This window comes from Myodes glareolus, chromosome 19 (assembly GCF_982192425.1).
Source record: "Myodes glareolus chromosome 19, mMyoGla1.1, whole genome shotgun sequence".
NCBI classification, from domain to species: domain Eukaryota; kingdom Metazoa; phylum Chordata; class Mammalia; order Rodentia; family Cricetidae; genus Myodes; species Myodes glareolus.
In genome coordinates this window covers 22,795,477-22,815,851 of record NC_142044.1, presented here as the reverse complement: position 1 = coordinate 22,815,851, position 20,375 = coordinate 22,795,477, and positions in this window count along the sequence as shown.

The window sequence follows — 20,375 nt, the reverse complement described above, 5'->3', positions numbered from 1 at the left end:
GACCATGGCTTTACAGTTACTGAAAAATTCATTTAAAATGTAAGGATGGATGGGTATAAGTGGTGCACTCCTGAGAACTAGCACTTGAGAGGCTAAGGCAGGAGGATTGCATTGAGTTTAAGGTCAGCCAGAGCTAAGATGACTCTATCTTGAAAGAAAAAAAAAATAGCAACAACAACAACAAAAAAATCAACTCACTACCAACAACAAAATGTGGAATGGAGAAAGAAGGTCAGTGGGTAGAATGCTTGCTTAACAGGAATCAAAGTTTGACTAACACCACATAAAATAGGTGTGGTGGCGCAGGCTTGTGATCCCAGAACTCTGGAGGCTGAAGGAAGAGAATCAGAAGTTCAAGGTTATCTTTGGCTATACAAGACTCTCTCTCTCTCTCTCTCTCTCTCTCTCTCTCTCTCTCTCTCTCTCTCTCTCTAAAAAAAAAAAAAGGAAGGGCGGAAACATAACAATACAGCGTGCATTTTGTGTTGCCTTCTTGAGTCCACGCCCCCTCTGAAGATGGCAAGGCAAAGCTCCCGCGCTCACTCAGAGAAGGTAAGTGACTTTCCTGGGCCCCAGCTTCTCCCCTTTCATTCCCTAGGGGGCTGGTTTTGGCTTCCTGCTTCCCCCCTCCCCCATGGCTCTGAAAAGAGTGCTTTCCGGGGCGTTTGGGACAGCTCCAAGATCCCAGTGTCCTTGCCACTGGCACTGTCTGGGTGGTGGGAAAGGAAATATCTCGCTTTCCCCTCCAGCCAACCTCCGGCTGGCCGAGCTGGCACCTGGGCGGGGAAGAAGGGAGAATAGAGCCATTCAGTTTTTTCCTGCTGCAATCACGGATTGCAAAATCCTGGCATCTTTCTGAGCTTTATGGAGGGCGGTGACTCGGAGCCATGCAGGGAGTCCCACACTTGCCCAGGTGCCAGAACCAGGCCCCTCAGGTCACATGCTCGTTTAGGATAGCCAACCCCAGGCTGGGCTGATGCGAGCCCCTTAAAATACCGCAGTCGCCCACAGTTCGCTCCTCTGATCATCAGATGCCCTGGGTGGGAGGGGTCAAGCCAAGTATCAATTAACAACTGGGCATTGATTTGTCCAAGGTCACGGGAGGATGACCCCTGAAGAACCCTGCCAATATGACTCTCAGACTCCAAGTCTGGGGCTCATTTCTCATTGCTGGGGTTGCACAGGGGCAGTGGGGAGAGGTTGCCAGGAGGGGCTCAAGCAGAAAGCAAGAAGAGGCCTGCAGACAGACTGGCTCAAGGACAAATCAGCGCTCTGCAGCAGCAGGCAAGCCGCCCACCCACCCTGAGCTCTCTTTTCTCCTCTAAAGTTGAGGAAATGCTACTCTTAAGCACTTGAAGGCTGCCTTGGAGCCCCAGACTCGTGATTCCAGCTACTCAGGAGGCTGAAACAGGAGGATCCCAAGTTTAAGGCCTTCCTGGGCCACAGAGAGTATATCCAAGGGCAGTCCAGGCAATTTTGTGAAATATTCTAGTTCAGAAATTTAACAAGCGCTGGGACTGGAGAGATGGCTAAGCAGCTGAGAGTACGGACTGCTTGTCCAGAGACCCTGCGTCAGATTCCCAGCACGCACATGGAGGCGCACAACCACCGGCCACTTTGGTTTCAGGTCACGTAGTGCACAGACATGCTTGCAGACAAAACACCCATAGAATAAAATAAATGTTTAAAGCATTTTAAGAGGTTAAAAAAGGCTCAGTGGTGGAGTGCTTGCCTAGCATATATGAATTCAGTCCCCCATACTGCAAAAAAAAATTAATGAGTCTGGATTCTAGGACTTGAAATGCCTGCGTTTTCATCCTGGCTGCACTGCTTTGAGGCCGTATGACTTTGAGTAAGCCACTTAGCGCTTTCCTCATCTGTGAAATGAGCAGTTAACCCCCAGGTAGGAGTGTGTTATGGAGAATTCCCCAGCTAATGTAAGTAAGGCCTTTAACACAGGCCTGGCATATGGAAATAGTCGCCATTATGACGGGCATGGTGGCATATACCTGGAATCCTAGCCCTTGAGAGGCTGAGGGAGGGGAGGATCATGCATTCAAGAGCAATCTAGCCTTTATAGTGAGACCCCCATCTCAAAAACCTCTTGGGATGTAATTCAATAATGAAACATTTGCTTAGCATGTACAGAGCCCTGAGTTTGACCTCTAGTACTGTAATACATACATACATACATATATACACATATACACATATACATACATGAAGTACACATTTTTAAAATTAACATTATTGGCAGAGTAAAGATAAAGAGAATGTTTAGAGATTATAGGAACTGTTGTTCAGGTATTCAAGTGCGTGTGTGTGTGTGTGTGTGTGTGTGTGCGTGTGTATATGTGTGGTGCATGTGCGTGTGTGTGTGTATATGTGTGGTACATGTGCACATGCACAGGAGGGTTCTCTGTAGGTGAATTTTTCTGTCCCACCAGTTAGCTCTGTTCTGTCAGCTGTCTCTCAAATAACCACACAAAGACTTATTATTAATTATAAATGCTCAGCCAATAGCTCAGGTTTTTTACTAACTAGCTCTTATATCTCAAATTAACCCGTATTTCTTGTCTACAATCTACCAAATTTTTTCAATACAGCCTGTTCATCTCCTGCTTCCTCTGCGTTTTGCTGGCGACTCCACCTCTCTTCACCCCAGCGTTCTCTCAGTCTGACTCTCCCTCCTAACCTCTTCCTGCCTAGTTATTGGCCATCAGCTCTTCATTAAACCAATGAGAGCAACACACCTTCACAATGTACCAAAGGATTATTCCACAGTAATTCTCTCTCCCCACAGTAAATTAGAATCTTCCAGGAAGGAGGAAGGCAAAACAGCTGAGAAGCCTGCCTGACCTTAAGATCTCTCTTTCTGAAATGGACACTGACCTTTTCCACTCCGAGCCCTGCTAATGCTTCCACTGCCTCCAGCCATTTCCAACACTGGGCCAGGACTCTTGGAGGGGGCAGTCATCCCCACGTGGAAACCGTCCTACCAGGGTTGACAGAGAACAATGCAACCCCTTTGGCTGCAGGGTTTCCTAACATCAGTAGGGAGTCCTCTGCAGGTCAGGGCCTGCATTGGTCCAGGAGGGTAAACTCAGAAGTCAGTCCCGGCATCCTCAGGTGAGGCTTGCCGCAGAAGTCTCAACCAAAAGGGTGCTGTTCTCTGGTGGTGCTTGCTGCCCCATGTCAAGGCTCAGAAGAGGCAATGGAATACCGTGGGACCTGGGTCACAGATTTCTCCACTGGGGTAATTTGCCTCCTTCGCTCCTCCCTGACACCAGACCCTCCCCCAACTGCACCAGACACTGGCAACTTGCCATTGCGTCGCTTAGCTTGCAACTACAGTCGTCAGGTTACAATTAATTAGGGTTTATGTTCTTACATTTAAAAAAAAAAATCAAGGGGCTGGCAAGATGGCTCATGCAATAAAGCCTTGCTGCTCAGGCACGGCCACCCGCGTTTGATCCCCGGGACCCTCATGGCACAAAGAGAAAGGCAGCTGACACAGGTTGTTCTCTGACCCCCACACTTGTGCCGTGATAGGCATGTGTCCCACTCCCCATAAAGAAAGACATGCTTTTATAGAGAAGAATAAGATAGCGAGACCCTGCCTCATAAATAAACAGAGAGAGAGAGTGAGAGAGAGAGAGAGAGAGAGAGAAGAAGAAGAAGAAGAAGAAGAAGAAGAAGAAGAAGAAGAAGAAGAAGAAGAAGAAGAAGAAGAAGAAGAAGAAGTGGGGGGACATCATTTTAAGCCTGCACAGGGTGCTTGGGTTTTCTGGTTTGCCTGGGATTTGGGGGTTTGGGGGGGGTCAGCAGTACAATGATGACAAAGCCAATCATATCATGATTCTATTGGCCTCTCTTTCATTATTGCAAAACGGTGCCTGTCACCCCAGGTATCCCATTCAGAAGAGAATAGTAATTTTGTTGGTGCCTGCTCCCTAGCCTGTTAATTACTGTTCCTTAAGCTTTCACTGCAAAATTCAGGGTTTTAAACTGTGATCATTTACGACTGCAAAGCCTGAGCTCTGAGCATTTCACTTCCTGTGTCTATGGCCTCCTGACCCCAGCCAGGCCGGTATCTGAGCAGTCACACTTCCGGAAGCTGGGGGCTGGAGCCTGAGCCCTCCTTGGAGTTGTCCTGCCTTGCCTGCCACTCCAGTTCTTTGCCAGCTTCTCTCGGGAAACACTGGGCTGATTGTCGCTCTCAGGGCAGGAGCCGGCCTGAGTAACTGAGAGCTGGGAGATCAGATCGGGGCTGCGGAAGCTTGGAAGCTCACTTGCTAGGACACAACCAGGGGAGAGACTTCTAAGGTGATAGAGGACATCACCGTGCAAGAGTTACAAGGTCCTCTTTCCAGCATTTGGGATATTTGATATTCTGAATGCCTTCCATGTGTAAGATACCGGGGACACAAGAGTGTCTCTTGTCCCTTGTCAGGATTGTGGGAACTTGAGCACACTCATATACAGAAAGCCCAGGGTGCCCAGCCAAGAGACACAAAAGGAAGGAAGGGGACAGACAACTCAATGGCACAGCTAGATGCTACTTCCCAGAGTATTGACCAAAACATAAAAGCCTTCTTAAGTATAAGGGAACCAAGCAACTTCCACACTGCTAATTCTACTCCCTTGCCTCGTAGGCCTTCTGCATAGGGTTCTTGCCCCCACCCCTCTTCTTCCAGAATATCCCAGTTTTGAGCTGAAAAGATATTTCCCCACGCTGAGCCAGCTTGGTCGGCTGGTTACCCCAGCTCTCAAAGCCAACGATTACCTTTCTATATCACTGATTATAGTAAGAAATCACATAAGCACCAATTCCATGAGGATCCGCGGCCACAGCTCCCCCATTTCCTGGTACGGCTTCATCTGTTCTTTTGCTGTAGATGGGACCCTGAATGCTAGGCTACTCTAGGCTAGCATTCTGTTATTGAGCTACACTAGCCTCCCAGTCTCTGAGATCTCCCTCTGTAGCCTAGGCTAACCTCGAACTCATAACCGTCCTGCCTTCTCTATCTCCTGAATGACGGTGTCACAGTGGGTACTGTCACACCCGGTCTCAGTCCATCTTTGCGGAGGAGAAGGGAGGAAAAAGACGCTGAAACAAAGAAAGAAAAGAAACGGGGAGGAGAGAAGGAAGGTTGATGGCTTTCATCCCATAGGGCTATGTTGAGACTCAAGTGAGCTGATGTTTCCAAAGGACAGCATGGTGCCTGGCCCAGTAAGTCATATTGCTACCGTCATCGACGTGCTAATAATAGCACTCACCTACCGAAACGGCTCCTGCCTCCCTGGGGCTTGGTGTTTCGTGTACTAGTGGCATACTCCTAGGACCCCAGGGCTCAGGAACTCATCCTGAGGGGACACCGGCCAGGGGCAGAGGCCGCCCACAGAGGCTCATGGGACACAGTCAAGGAGACTTTGGTCACCCGCTAGACTTGAGCCATGGTAGGGGCCTGACTGAAGACTGTTTCCTCCCTCACACGAGGCGAAAACAGCTAGTGCACCTGAGCCACAGTCCCCTAGGGAAGAGTCACCTTGGGAATCGGTTGGTTCCTGTGCTGTGTCAGCTTTGCTTTCTTCTAGCGAGACCCGATGCTTCCCTTCATCCTGTTCACTCAACCTGACCTTGACCACAAAGCTATTTTATTCACTGCTCTGCAAACCCTGGGAGGCCCAGGGCCCCCCACAGTCTCTTGTCTGAATGAGTAGGGGAAAGGGCTTGTCTGGGGAGGTCTGAAGTCCCAGCCCTCAGTCTACCCGCAGCACGGACTCGCTTCCCACTTCTTGGGCTCAGTTTGTTCATTTGTAGATCCGGAGGGTTACAGTTTGGAATGGTAGCACTGGTTCCCAGTCCAGACCAATGAATGGGACAGGGGAGATGCCCTAGTGGTTCGGAGTTAATGAGTTTGGACTGGGGAGTTGAAAGTGAAGCATGCTACCCAGTGGCTATGGAGTAACTGAGGAGGTTGATGAGTCCTGACGTATGCAGTTGACTAGGGACCCCAGGACATCGATGGCTCCAATTACAACTCAAACTTGAAGGCCTGAGCAACCCAAGAAGGCCTGTCAAACAGCTGGAGTTCTAGTATGGAGACTGTCAGACTCAGGTACAGCAAGACTTAAAGGTCCCTTTGAGTCTGGTCGCAAGAGAAAAACCCCTAAAATCTCAACTCCAAGAATAAGTTCCCTCTGACCTGGGGGAGAATGTTCTGCTCAGACCTGATTGGATGAGGCCCACCCACATCAGGGAGCCTGGTCTACCTTGTTTAGTCTGTGGCTTTAAATGCTAAACTTTTCAAACATCCCCTTACAGAAACTCCCACAATAACGTTTAACCAAATAATCTGGGCGCTCCATGGCCCAGGCCAGGCGTACCATCAAATCAGCTGTCACAGATATTTTTGGAGCTTCTTCCAGATGGTTCTAAGAGCTGCTGGACAGAACCTGCAGGAATAGAGTGGAATTGTTTTTCTCATTTACAGCAAAAGAGGAAAATAATGAGAGTGTTTTCCTTAGAATGAAATGCCTTCAGTAAAAAAGGATTGTGACTTTTAAGTCCTTCCATGGAAATAGCTCTCGCTCTCTCTCCCTCCCTCCCCCCTTTCTCCTGATTAGTTTGGATTTTTAGACATGAAAGGTCCAATTTAATCCTCAGTGTATAGTACTGGCATGCGATGAAACTAATTGAGAGACAGGGCCTCGTGGGTGGTATTCAGGACATTGCCCTCTTCTGCCTGCTGTGTTGCCTTACCACAGGTCCACAACAATGAGACAGAATGACTGTGGACCAGGTCCTCTAAAGCTCTGAGACAAGAAAAACCTTTTCTCTTTATGAGTTCATTGTCTCAAGTATTTTGTAACCACGTTAGAAAACTGATTAACAATGTCCTTTCAATCCAAACAAAAATTTAGTAATAGCTGGCCCACAAATTTGAAGGGAAATGTTATTAATTAGTGAAATGAAAGCATCCAGGAGCCTGGATGTGTGAGGCTCACCCGGGCAGTCCTGCAGAGCGTAGCCGGTCCTACTCACTGTCTGGGTAGATATCTGCTTCTGCTTCAGGAAAGTGACTGTTGCTAGGGTGACAGCAATGACTCCAAGGCCAATGCCCTCCTTAATAAGAGGCCATGGAGCATTTGAAACATAGTCTAATTGTTGAAAGTGTAAACTTCTATGTTGTGTTTCAAAGCCTTTATAAGAGTGAAAGAAAAAAATACCTCACAACTATTTTTATACTGATTATGTGTTGAAAGGTTAATGTTTTGGATATACTGGGTTGAAGAAAATATATATTATTAAAATTAGTTTTGCCCATTTCTTTCTTTTTTTAATGTGGTACTAGGTGATAAGCAATTATACACTTATGTGGGATGTGTTACATTCCTCCTGGAGAGCATTGGGCTGGCCCTGCTCATTTGCAAATCCTTCCTAGGGTAAATGGCAGCTGTATCAATCAGGTTCTGATTGCGTAGAAAACCACCCCGGATTGTTGAAGAATACTATTGTAACTATGTAAAGGTGTGTTATTACATCTGTTCCCGCTGTCTCTGTTAACAGTGTGAAGATGCGTTTCGTTTGGCTTTGCTGCATTTGTTTAATTATGAAAAGGTGTGCTGCTGTGCCACCTGGCCTGCCTAAGGCACCTGATTGCTCTGATAAAAAGCTGACTGGCCAATAGCCGCGCAGAGAGAGGGAGAGACAGGGCAGAGAGAATAAAGAGGAGGAGAAATCTGGGCTCGAGAGAAGAAAAAAGAGACTGAGGGAGAAAGAAAGAGACATGCCTGGGACCAGAAGCCAGGCAGCTGCCAGGCAGACATAGAGACAGCAGGAAAGTAAGATACACAGAAAGAAAGGTTAAAAAAAAAATCCCAAGGCAAAACATAAAGAGAAACAGATTAAAATGAGAGCTAAGATAAGGCTGAGCATTCATAACTAATAATAAGTCTCTGTGTCATGATTTGGGAGCTGGTTGGTGGCCTACAAGAAAAGGTCTGCTACGCCAGATTGTAGTGGGTGATTAAACTACAGGCGTGGATTTACTAACGTTCTGAGTCAGTGAGGACTGGGCTCAGATGGGCAGTCCTGCTGAGCTCAGCCAGTCCTGCTCAGTGTCTGGGCAGTTATCTGCTTCCGCCTCAGGAAACTGACTGACCGTCGCTAGGGTGACGGCAATGACTCCAAGGTCTTGAGGGCCAGGCTTAGGATGTTCACACTGTCATTTCTATCATCACGGCTTGTCCGGTACAAGTCAGAGAACCAGATAGACTCAAGATCTGGGCCAGCTGCCTCTTTACTGAGAAGAAATGCAGAGAGTTGTTCTCCTTACACCAACTGAGTGGCCACAAGCATTTCCTCCAAAGATGGCGTATTCCTTGTTCCAGGGACCCTGCTCTTTGCTAGGGCCTCTTTATGATTTGAACATACGTGTCCTCCCCAAAGTCACAGATCCAGACCTGGGACTCCATCAGGGGTCCTCTCTCTTTCCCGGAATGAGCACAGACGGGCTGGAGGAAACCTGCTATGCCCACCTTCTGCCAGAAAACAGTGTTCAAATGATGCGGCAACAAGGTACCATCCCAGAAATAGAGGGAAGTCTCCCCGGAGATACCACACCTGCTAGTCCCTTCATCTTCGACCTCTCAGCTTCCAGAACAGTGAAAAACAAATTTCTGTTCTTTACAAATTACCATGTGTAATATATTTTGATCTAGCAGGGCAAATAAACTAACACGGGCCTTTCCCTTCATAGAATAAAATATTAACGAATTATTTTGCAAGTCAAGCGTGGTGGCGCACACCTTTAATCCGAGGAGGCAGAGGCAGGTGGATCTCTGAGTTTGAGGCCAGTTTAGTCTACAAAGCAAGTTACAGAACTGCCAGGGATAAACAGAAAAGCCCTGTTTCCAAAAACCAAATAAAATGAATTATTTCCAACACTGTTGTAACAAGGAGTACAACCAAGCCTGGGTTCATCACTGCACATTCATTTTGTTTTGCACGTTTATTTCTTCTGCATTTTCAAGGAAATAAAAAAGCGAAGTCACCATACCTTCTTCCCCCACTGGAGAAGTCATGGCCACTCTTTGTGACTGAGCAGACACAAGGACCTAGGGCAATGACTTAGCCATCTGGGAGCTTTTTCAGGTAACAGAGGTCAGAACAGCCATCTATTGAGTGGGTTGCCTGTTTCCCCTATTAACTGCATTTTGTTTATCTTGCAAAGCTGTCCAAGGCTTTCCCCGCATCAAGTGGTGAGCCAGTGCTCTGTTCTCAGAGACCTCTTGGAAGCCACTGGTAATGGGCGAGCACAATTAATGGTCCACATGCTGCTAACAGCTTCACTACCCGGGCCTGCATCTGCTGACTGTTAGGATCTGAGCAGTGCTCCCAGCTCCCCAGTTTTCTAAAGCAGATGGACTGGACACGCTCTCTTCCTTTGCATAGATACAACAGCTAAGGCTCCAAGGTGTCCAAGCATTCTGAGAGAGCATGCCAAGCCCGGCTCCACACAAATGCAAATGTTGAGAACTTGGGGCTGAATCAGAACATCCACAGCTCCGGCCACGATACTAACCAGGCTTCCTGCGTGACACCTGTGAGAAGCTGGCTCCATACGCATGGCTCAAGCCAAAGATTGATGGGAAAAGCTTCTGAGCGGCCATAGGGATTGTGGAGGGCTGGCTGGCCCTTCAGACCCCTGAAGTTGTGGATGACAGATGCCTCAGAATCAAATCACTCTTGACTTCTTCCCACACAGGGGTAGGTGCCTGGTCACTGTGCTGTGTTTCTGCATCCTGTCTCCTTCACTCTAGGTCTGTTTAGAAAGCCTTTTAGTGTTACAGCCTTACAGCCACGAAGCTCCACCTCCTCTGCACCTTCTTCTGGGAGGGTGGCTTCCAGTCTTTCCCCACGAACTGGTTTCCCTGTGACCTGATTTCCAGCAATCTGTTGTAAATCAAGGATCCCTGAGCTCAGAGGGTTGGCTAGTGAGGGCCATTCAGGAAGGCAGCCAGCATTTGGCCATCTCTCCAAAGGCGCTCTCCGGGCCCAGAGGTCCACAGGACAGGGAACTCTGCTGGTGGTGTTGGGTTTGCCCAAAGCCCCAGTGTCCCAGGCCATGCTGACCCTATAACATGTCTACAGAAGCTGGGACTGCCAAGCACCATCTCCCCCAAGCATAGGCTGGGTGGAGAGAGTTCAACCCTGCGAACACAGGGCTGGAGTACTTCAATCCCGGGACTGTGGGAAGTCTCAAAACTCATGGGGATTCGGCAGTAGCCATTGGGAAACAGAGAGGGTTTGTCACTGGTGTTCAGAGGCCAGAGACCTGGCACTTCATCCCCAGCATCTCCGTGTCGTCCTGTTCCCATGAAGGAGGAGCCCTATTCCCAGACACAGACTACGCAGGCCGTGTTGCAGTTGGCAAAGCTCTCTCGGGCGCTGCCTCGTGCTAAGAAAACAATCTGTAGTGTATCACCGTTTGAGGATTAATGAAATAATAATGAGCTGCGACTTCTCCTGAGTAATTCAGTCAGACTGATGACTGAGGCCACCAGCGGGGTGAGTGCGGTTGTCACCAGGTCAGTGAGAGAAGGTGGCATCAGGTGCCTCCCAGAGAAGCCGATCCCCGTGGGAACCCACAGGAAACCCAACCAGGCTCTCACGAAGGTGGCACACCCCTAACACAACCAGTTAGGTGAACAGGAGGCCACTAACCAGCACAGCCTTGCACGCCACTCCACGTGGAGGGCACACCATTTATAACTGTGACGCTCTGGTCACCAGGGTCCAAGAGCGTGCTGTTAGGGCAATGTACTTTGGTACTCTCTGCTGGTTCACGGAGTCCTGGGAAGGACAGGCAGGAGTGTATGTTCAGGAGAGGCTGTCGGTGCCACACACGCCGCACGTTCAGGGGTTTCGAGTGCGGTTCAACCAGCACCACCTCCCCGGAGCCAACTCACGTCTTAGGATGTTTAGAAGTGAGGCTGGGAACAGAAACAACCGAGTGAGGAGGCAGCCTATAGAACGGGAAATCTTGGCCAGCTGTACATCTGACAGAGAATGAATGTGTGCAACATGAAAAGAACTCAAAAGAAATTAAATGACAGGAAAAGAAACAAACCAACTAAAAATGAGAGACAGTTCTCAAAACCGGAAGGTACAAGTGGCCAATAAGCGTGAGAAAACCGTTCAACTTCACAAGCCTTCACAGACACGTAAATAAGATCTACGTGGGATTCCACCTTGTCCCCGGTCAGAATGGCCACCATCAAGAAAGCAAATGGCAATAAAAGCTGGGGACAGTATGGACAAAAGAGAGCCCTTATTCACTGCTGGTAGGATTGCAATCTAAGCCAGCCACTGTGACAACCAGCATGTCAAAAATAGACAGCCCATGTGACCAGCTATCCCACTGCTTGGTCCTGGCCCGAAAGTTTCTGTGTCAGCCAATCACAGAGACATTTGCACATCCATGTTTATTGCAATCTTGTATGAACTTCGGAACAGATAAAGAAAATGAATATGGTTTATATACACAATAGACGTTTTCAGGCATAAATGGGAGCTATGACGATGGCTCGGGAGGTAAGCGCACTTGCCACGAAAGCCTGCTGAAATGAGTTCTATCCTGAAATGTCCCGAAGAAAGCAGACGTGGTGGTGCACATCCGCATTGCCTCTGCTGAGATGGGAGGGGGAGCAGGCCAGCTAGGTCAGGGTGTGCAGCATGGTAGAACCAAGAAGGACCCCGACTCAACAAGGTAGAGGGAGAGAAACCTCCTGAAAGGTATCCTCTGACCTCCAGATTCATGATCTCAACACCCTCACTCACCTCCTTCTCCCTATCCCCGCCATGCACAAAGAATACATACATACATACATACACACATTTAATAAATGTGTTACGAAGTTATGTCGTGTATAGGAAAAGTGATGCAACTGGAGATAATCATATTAAATGAATAAAGTCCGTCTCAAGAAGACAAAGATTGTATGTTTCATCTCACTCTTGGGTCCTAGAGATTATAGAAACATGAAATCATGCATGTGCCGGTGATGAGGGAAACTAAACCTGTCTAGGCAACAACAGACAGCAGTGAAGGGGACGAAAGGAGAGTAGCAGGGAGCAGGGTGTAGGTGGACGTACTCAACCCACAGTTTATATTGCATGACAATGGCTTCATGCAGCTCTGTATAAACAATTGTAAAAGCTTCAAGAAAAGAGAGAGAGCGGCCTGGAGAGATGGCTCAGTGGTTAAGAGCATATGCTTCTTCAGGTCTTCCAGAGGACCTGAGTTCTGATCCCCTCACTCACACTGGGCAGCTCACAATATAAGCCTAGTTGGAGGGAAACCTGGCTTCCCCAGGGCCCTGAACTCACATGCACATACCTACACACAGATACATATACGCAATTAAAAACAAAATAAATCTTTAATAAGCAGAGTAAGAAAAGGGGCTGTCTATGTAGCTCAATGGGGGAGTGGATGTTTGCCTATCGGGTACAAGGCCTTGGGTTCAGCCCCTAGCACTGCTATCACACACAAGGAAGTAATACCCTTTCACGCACTAAACATTCAACCACCAGAGTTGCTTCATTCCGTTGGCAAATACACACTAAACGCTGTTGTGTGCTGCGGACCTTGAACAGTGGTGGACAAGGAGGTAGCCGTCCAAAGGAAGCAGCTGGATGACAAGGTGACATGACCCAGGATGGGCAGTTCTCCGAGGGCAGGGACAGGGTTGCCAGAAGAAGCTGAAGGGAGAGTCTGTTTTCAAGGATTGTACTAGAGGGGTTCAGGGATAAACTTCAAGTCCGTAGTAGGCAAAAGCATTGTCAGCACTCACATCGAGGCTCCAGGCCCTACCTTCTACCCTCTGCTCCAAAGTGGGCCGTCTCAGAACATCCAGAGGGGTGGAATTGGGCCAGCTCAAGGCTGGAGAGCCAGCTCATGGTGACATTACTGCTTAGAGTATTCTAGGCTTCTCTGCCAGGGGCTGGGCAACCTACGTCTCTACCCAGAGAGGTCAACTTTGGGTATGACTGCCAGTTTCCACTCACCTAATGAAAGATATCGAGCTATTTCTAGCTCGTGGCTTTTACCAAAAAAGCTGCCATGGACACACATGACCACATGTGCTTGGATATTATCATTTCTCCGGAGAAACTTTCCAGGAGAATGGCGGCATCAGGACAAGGACACATTGAATTTTGTGAGAAGCTTGTAAACTGCTTTTCAAAGTTTTTGTGGTTTGGGGTTGGGTTTGTAGATAGGATCTCACTGTGTTGCCCAGGCTGGTCTTAAAGATTTGACCTCAAGAAATTCTGTCTCTGCCTCCTGAGTGGCTAGAACTACATACACATGACCGCATACCTGGCCGGTAGAGCGATTTCATAGTTTAACGGTGTTGGTAGGTTCTAGGCACTCCACTTCCTGGACAATCAATGTGGTGTGTGGCCACTCTCTGATTTTAGCAGTTTGAACAGAAGTGCCACAGTGTCTCTTGCCCTGTGGCTTTACTAACTTGCACCTATCAAAGAACTAGCAACATTGGATGGTTTTGAATGCACTTACCATTTATTTAACTTCCTGTTTGTATTTTGTTTTTCTCTGCATAGCCCTGGCTGTCCCTGAGCTCACTCTAGAGGGCAGGCTGGCCTTGAACTCACAGAGATCCACCTGCCTCTGCTTCCCGCTTGGTATGATTAAAAGTGTGTGCCACCACCACCCTGATTTCTTCATTTCTTTCATGAAGTATCTGTTCAGATATTTAGCCTTTTGTGGTTTTCTTGTTTTGATTTGATTTTGATACAGTGACTTGCCACATAGCCCCAGTTGTTCTGAGCTCATTTGTTTGTTTTTGAGACAGGATTTCACTGTGTAACACTGACTGGCCTGGAACTCTCTGTGTAGGTCAGGCTGTCCTCAAACCCAGAGAACTACCTCTGTCCCTCAAGTGCTGGGATTAAAAGTGTCCCACCACACTAGGGACCCATAATTTAATCATTGTGTCCCACCTTCCCCCTTATTATTAAGTTTTAACTATTCTGTTATATTCTGGAAATAGGTTCACCCTCCAGGTATTTCTGGGTTTTGAACCTAAGGACTCCCACACACTGACCTGAGCTATACCCCAGCCCCTGGCTATAAACACATCATTAGATATAGGATCTGCAAATCTTTCCCCAAAATTTGTGACCTACTTAACAGATTGTTCTGATAGCAGATGTTTTTTGAATTTTCACAAAGTGCAATTTATCTGTTTTTTGGTTTATTATTTTAGAATCATATGTAAGAAGTCTTTGCCTAAACCAAGTCCAAGGCCAAGGCCATCACGTCAAGTTTTTCTTCGTTTTCTTTTTAAAGAATCCTTATAGTTTTAGGTTTCACAAGTAGAATTATGAACTGCTTTTAGTCACATTTTGCTTGTGGCATAGGGCATGGATCCAAGTTCAATTTTTAGAATATGGGTATCCAAGTCTCCAAGCACCATTCATTGAAAAATAAAATCTTTCTCATTTGCCTTTATATCTTTGTTTTTTTAAAAATCAGTTATCACCGGATGTGGTGGCGCACACCTTTAATCCCAGTGCTCAGGGAGCAGAGGCAGGTGGATCTCTGTGAGTTCCAAGTCACTCTGGTCTACACGGCTAGTGTCAGGTCAAGCAGGGCTTCATAGAGAGACTCTATCTCAAGAAAATAAAAATAAAATCTTAGGTAGCCCTGGGTTTAGTGATATACACCTATAATTCCCAGCACTTGGGAGGTTGAGGCAGGAGGCTTCTGAGATTGAGACCAGCCTGGGATACATAGAGTAACATTGTTTTAAAAAGTCAAGGGGCTGGGGAGATTTCTCAGTGGTTAGAGAGTCTGCTGCACCAAGGAAGTAGGAGGACTAAGTCCAGATTCTTAGAACCCTCATAAACAGAGGGCTGGGGCAGAGCAGCCCGGTGGATCCCCAGAGAACGCTGGCTATTGACACTAAGCATACAGGAGAGCTCTGGATTTGAGAGATTCTGCCTCTAAGAATTAGGTAGGGGGTGAGCAAGCAAGACTCCCAATATCAACATGGAGCCTTCACCCATGTTCACACATGTGCCTGCATACGAACTCCAGGTGCACCTACACACATGCAAGCGTTCATATAGGCACACAAACCACATACACACGAAAAAGAAAAAGAAAATCCAAGGGCTAGTGTGTGGCTTGCCTGGAAGATTATAAAGCTTTGGGATGATCCCTAGTTTTCAGAAAACAAAATGTAAACAGCAAACATGGAATAGTAAGTTGCCCACGTGTGCATAGCTGCTTCTGAACTCTGGGGTCTCATTGGCTCTTTTCTCTCTCCACTCCAATGCCACAGGGACACTGCATTATTCTAGAAGGGCCTGAAGTCAGCAGTGTTCTTCAGAGTCCTTTGCCTACTCCAGACCTTAGCTTTTGCATAGCAATTTTACTAGTGGTTTATTAATTTATCAGAAAATGCAGAAGGACTTCACATCTGGTAGTTTTCATGGAAAATTCTGGGGTTTTTCCTCCCCCTTTCTTTCTTTCTTTTTCTTTTTCTTTTTTTTTTTTTTAACATAGACTCTGTGTCTCTCAATCCAGGCTCAAATTTGCTATGTAGTTGAGGATGATCTTGAACTTCTGACCCTCCAGTTTCCACCTTCTCAGTGCTTGGATTACAGGTGTCAGCCACCACCTCTGGGTTTACATCAGCGATGGAGTCCAGGGTCTCTTGCTGCTAGGTGAGCACTCTACCAACTGCGCTCCAGCCCTGGGCTTCAGTCTTGAGAAACACTGCCTCTGCTCTGCAGACATTCCTCCTCCCTCCCCTCTCCTCCCTCCAGTCTTCTCCCTCCCCTCTCCTCCCTCCCCTCTCGTTCCTCCTCCAGCTTTCCCTTCCTCCTCTTTCTTTTTCATTGCTGGGGATGAACCCATGACCTCACTTGTACTATGCAAGTACCCTGTGTCATATGCGGCAAGGCTAGCAACTCCCTTTGTACAACAGGGGAAACTGAGGATCAGAAAGGCTGTTTTTGGCCACCCCAGTCACCCAGCGCACTTAGGTGGGTTCTGGGGCCATGAACTCCAGTTCGTATGTTTGGGTTTGCACAGTGAGCTCTTTAACCACGGAGATGGCTTTCTCTCAGCCCCTTAGCTTTTTGAGGCAGGGTTTCTCTCTGTGTGTAGGACCAGGCTGGTCTCAGATTCACAATCCTTCTGTCATAGCCCCTGGAGTGCTGGGAATTACAAGTGTGTGACATTGTAGTCCCGCAGCTAGTGTGTAGCAGAAATAAGGCTTTGGAGGGGGAGGGTGGGATGGGATGAGGTCTCCCAATGTGGCTCTGACCAGGCCCAAACGACCCCACACCCATTACCTCACCCTAATGAATCCAGGCATGCACCACCATATGAAATAAATCTGCACCCATGCATGCAGCACCGTATGCAGCTCACAAATAAGTCTGTGCCCACTTGTGTGACGCTCCAGACCCGGGGTCTTCTATCCTTCCCTGCCTCTCTGTAGAGGGGTCTCCAACAAGCTGAAAAAAAGAGAACCTTCTCTGTTTCCGGTAAGCTTTAGAAAAAAAAAATCAACCTCAAAAACCGAGTGCCACATAAGCGTATTTCCGTTGCCCTTATTTGAACGTTTCCCTCTGGCTTCCCTCACACGTGGGCGTCAGTCTTAATAGGAAAACCATATGCCTTTGTTCCCCTTCAACTTTCTTTGCTGGCAAGAACACAGCTACGCGAGGAAAAGGGGAGAGGAAGTGGGACATGTTAAGGAAGGAGGGAGTCTGGCTTTGAAGTACGGAAGAACTTCAGGATGGCGAGGGCTGCCCTAGCACTGTCTGGAAATGCCAAAAGGAAGGATGCCTTTCAAGTCTGGAGATCCCGGGGTTCCCCGCCCAGAAGGCCAGCAAAGGCGTCTGTGCTTTCTGTTCGCAAAGGGCACTAGAAACTAGCCCTTTGGCCCTCGGGATGCATCCTCCCAGGTGCAAGATTGACAGACATAGGGGTTCCCAGGCTTGCTCACTCTTCCCGTAGGACCCCAGTGGCGGTGACGCAAGCAGATATAAGCAGTTATGAAAGACTGGCTTGTCTTGCGCTCGTTTCCCTGGAAACAGTTCCTGAGATAGGGATGTTCATGTGGGAGGCGTGAGGAGCTCTTGGGAACAACATCCGTGGGGTGAAGGAAGCAGACTGGGTAATGTGACTTGGACAGAGACCTCAGCAGAGGAGTTGGTGCCTTCGCCGCTCCCCAGCCAAGCTTCTTCTGTAAAGGGAAAGGATCTACCGCAAGCCTTCAGCGGTGTTCCTGGTCGCTGGCTGAAGGAGAGCCTGCACATTGGTGCAACAGACAGACATCCTGCCGGTGCTCTGCCGCGTACTCCATGGATTGGGGGTCTCTACACGCCTCTTCTCCCTGTTCATGGGCTCTAACCACTAATGCTTGCTTACAGAAGGCAGGATTAACTCCAAAACCACCTTGACAGACCTTGAACAGGTTCCTTACCAACTTACCTGGGGAGAGCAGACGAAGAGGGTAGCACTACATTCATAGTAATGCCGGAAACTTACTCTTCTGGGCCCTTCCCAAGACCCACCTGCACCCAGATGGATCCATCCCTGTTATGTGAACCTCAGAAGGGCAGAGCCCTGTCCATGCCAAGCACTTTGGTCTGTGTCCAGTAGGGGCAGGGTCCTGGCAGTGACTTAGGATAGGCAGTGAGGTCCTACCCCACCAGTTCACTTCCCGATGATTCCAAAGACATGCTACGCTTCAGTCTTTGTTTCGGTTTTTCCCCCTGGGCTACCAGTGTGCGATCTGACCCTCTAGACTAGTGGTACTGGGCAGTTTCTTGTCAGCCCTGTGGTCACGAGGGGAGGCCAGTTGTGGTGGGAGGTTAAGATTGAGGCCAGGCTGGTCTCTATAGGAAGTCCCAGGTTAGGAAGAGCTACATAGTGAGATATTATGTCTCAGAAAACCAAAAATAAGATTAAAAAAAAATGGAAGATGGAGAAGATGACTCAGTCAGTGAAGTTCTTGTGAGGTAACCATGGAGATCTGACTCCAATTCCCCATCACATACATTTAAAAAAAACAATAATAAAAAATGAAAAGACAGGCTTGGTGGTACATCTATATACCAGTACTGGGGGAAGGAGGGGTCAACCAGGTTGGTATGGGAGGTGGTGGTGGCAGTGTGTGTGTGCGCGTGCATGTCTGTCTGTCTGTCTGTCTGTCTGTCTGTATCCTTGTCTCTGTGGGTAAAGGGCATGGAAGAGCTCAGGTGAGGTAAACAGTACCTGCAAAGGCCACAGGAGCCCAGGACCTTAGTTTCCGAGACTTCCATTTGTCTGGCAGTGCGAGGGTGCCGTGGGAGGGAGGTGGAGGCTGCGGGGGGGGGGGGACAGAAAGGGGGGTGTCGGGAAAGGGAACAGCTGGGAAGAGGCCCCCCCAAACCACCAGCATCTCAACTGAGGAAGAACCAAGCTGGATAAGTTATCAGTTGAGTCGAACCCAAGAACAGCCCCAGCCTGACTCGGTCTGGGGACGGCTGCAGGTGATCACGCCTTCCAGAGTCCGAATGGCTGGAGCTTCCCCGATCATTTCAGGACATTGATTCTTAGCATTATGGTCTTTAACAAAGCCCAGAAAACATCACTACAGAATATAGTTCCTCTTTTGAAATTCAGATCCCTAGGCCCCATTTACAGTCTACAGCAGTTACAGTTCTTAAAACCCTCGGTGCCTTCTTTTAACCTTGAAGTTGCCCTGAGACTGGGATGAGGCGATCAAGTGGGATCAAGGAAACTGGGGGGCAGGGGGCACACTTTCCCTGGCCTGTTGTGGGGCGGTTCTCAGACTAGCCCTACCTGATCTCTCCTGAACTGAACACAATGCCTAGAGGCTGGGAAAGCAGGATGAGGGGCTGTTAATGGAGCCTGGGCGGTGAGCATGCGCTTTTTCCGTAGGAGCTCACTCTCCTAACCGACTCCATGTTTAAGTTCTCCTGAACGAAAGCACACTGGACAGATGGTCCATGCCCCTGTAGCCTCTGAATTCATGGCTACCCTCAGCTGCCTAGAGGTCCTTCTACTCTCAACTAACAAATGGAGACTCACTCCCAATGGATGCCTGGTACGGAACTCCAGTCTCAGGCTCTGATTTGTCCTCCGTGGTTTGGGAGGGACAGTCGCGCAGAGATCACAAAAACTGTTAGCAGCTGTCTATCACGCACACGTTCCGAAGATTGCTCCTGCCTTGGTTCCGTTGGTGCTTCCGGCTCCTTCCTCTGGGTGGCAGTGGGGGTGGGGAATCCATTTGTCCCTCCTGCTACAGGTGCCACTTCCTTCTTCTCCCATCTGCCACAGAGTTGAGTCAGAGTGCCTTTGCGTTGTCCTCCTTGGCAGAGAAAAGGACATTGTGGTGTCGAATCTTGTGAGGATGGTAGCACCCAATATCCTTGGAGAAACAGGCTTCTAACAGGCGTGTGTGAGGGGTTTTCTAGGAGAGGCGAGCTGAGGTGGGAAGACCTACCTGGGGTGTGGGCAGCCCCATGCTGTAACTGGGGTTCTGGAATGGTTAAAAAGGGGAGCGGGAACTGAACACCGGGAGTCCTGTCTGACAGTATGTGCGACATCACCGGCCCCTCATACTCCTACCCACCATGCCTTCCCCCTATGAGTTGTGAGCCAAAACAAACCCCTTCTTCCTGGTTTGCTTTGCTCAGGTATTTAGTCACAGCAAAGGGAAAAGTCACGAAGACAGATGGCAGAGATGACTCCATCCAGACCCCACAGTGCCCTTTTCAGATTAGAAAAGTTTACTAAATCTCAGCGCAGCTTCCTTCTAGCTTTTTGGGACTTAACTGTCCCTGGGTTCTTTAACTTATGCTTTGGCTTTTTCTTATCTCTCCTCTTCTTTCCCTTCCTTTTCTCTCTTTTCTCTTTAAAACAGAGTTTTCCGCTGCCCATTGTTTCCTAAATGAGCCATGTGACACGCCTAATATTTCTACAGACCCTGAAGACCCAGACAGGAAACGTGTGTTCACTGTTATTCCTGGGTCCTTCTGTTGGAATCCCCAGGAGGAACCTGTGTTCTCATTTGTTTGATCTTTGCCCTCCCAATCCTTCCCGCCCGGGGAGCAGCTTCTGGACTTCTGTTGCTTGCTCCAACCTCTCCAAATCAGTCCCTTTTCATTGCCAAGTCAATCCGTAAAGTATTTCCTGAGTACTGTCTCCTGAAGGATTTCACTGACCTGGAAACACAATTAACCTTTCACGGTTATCTTGAAAAAGACCAAGTTACATGGGGAGAGTCTGTGCATTTATATAGAAAATTAACCT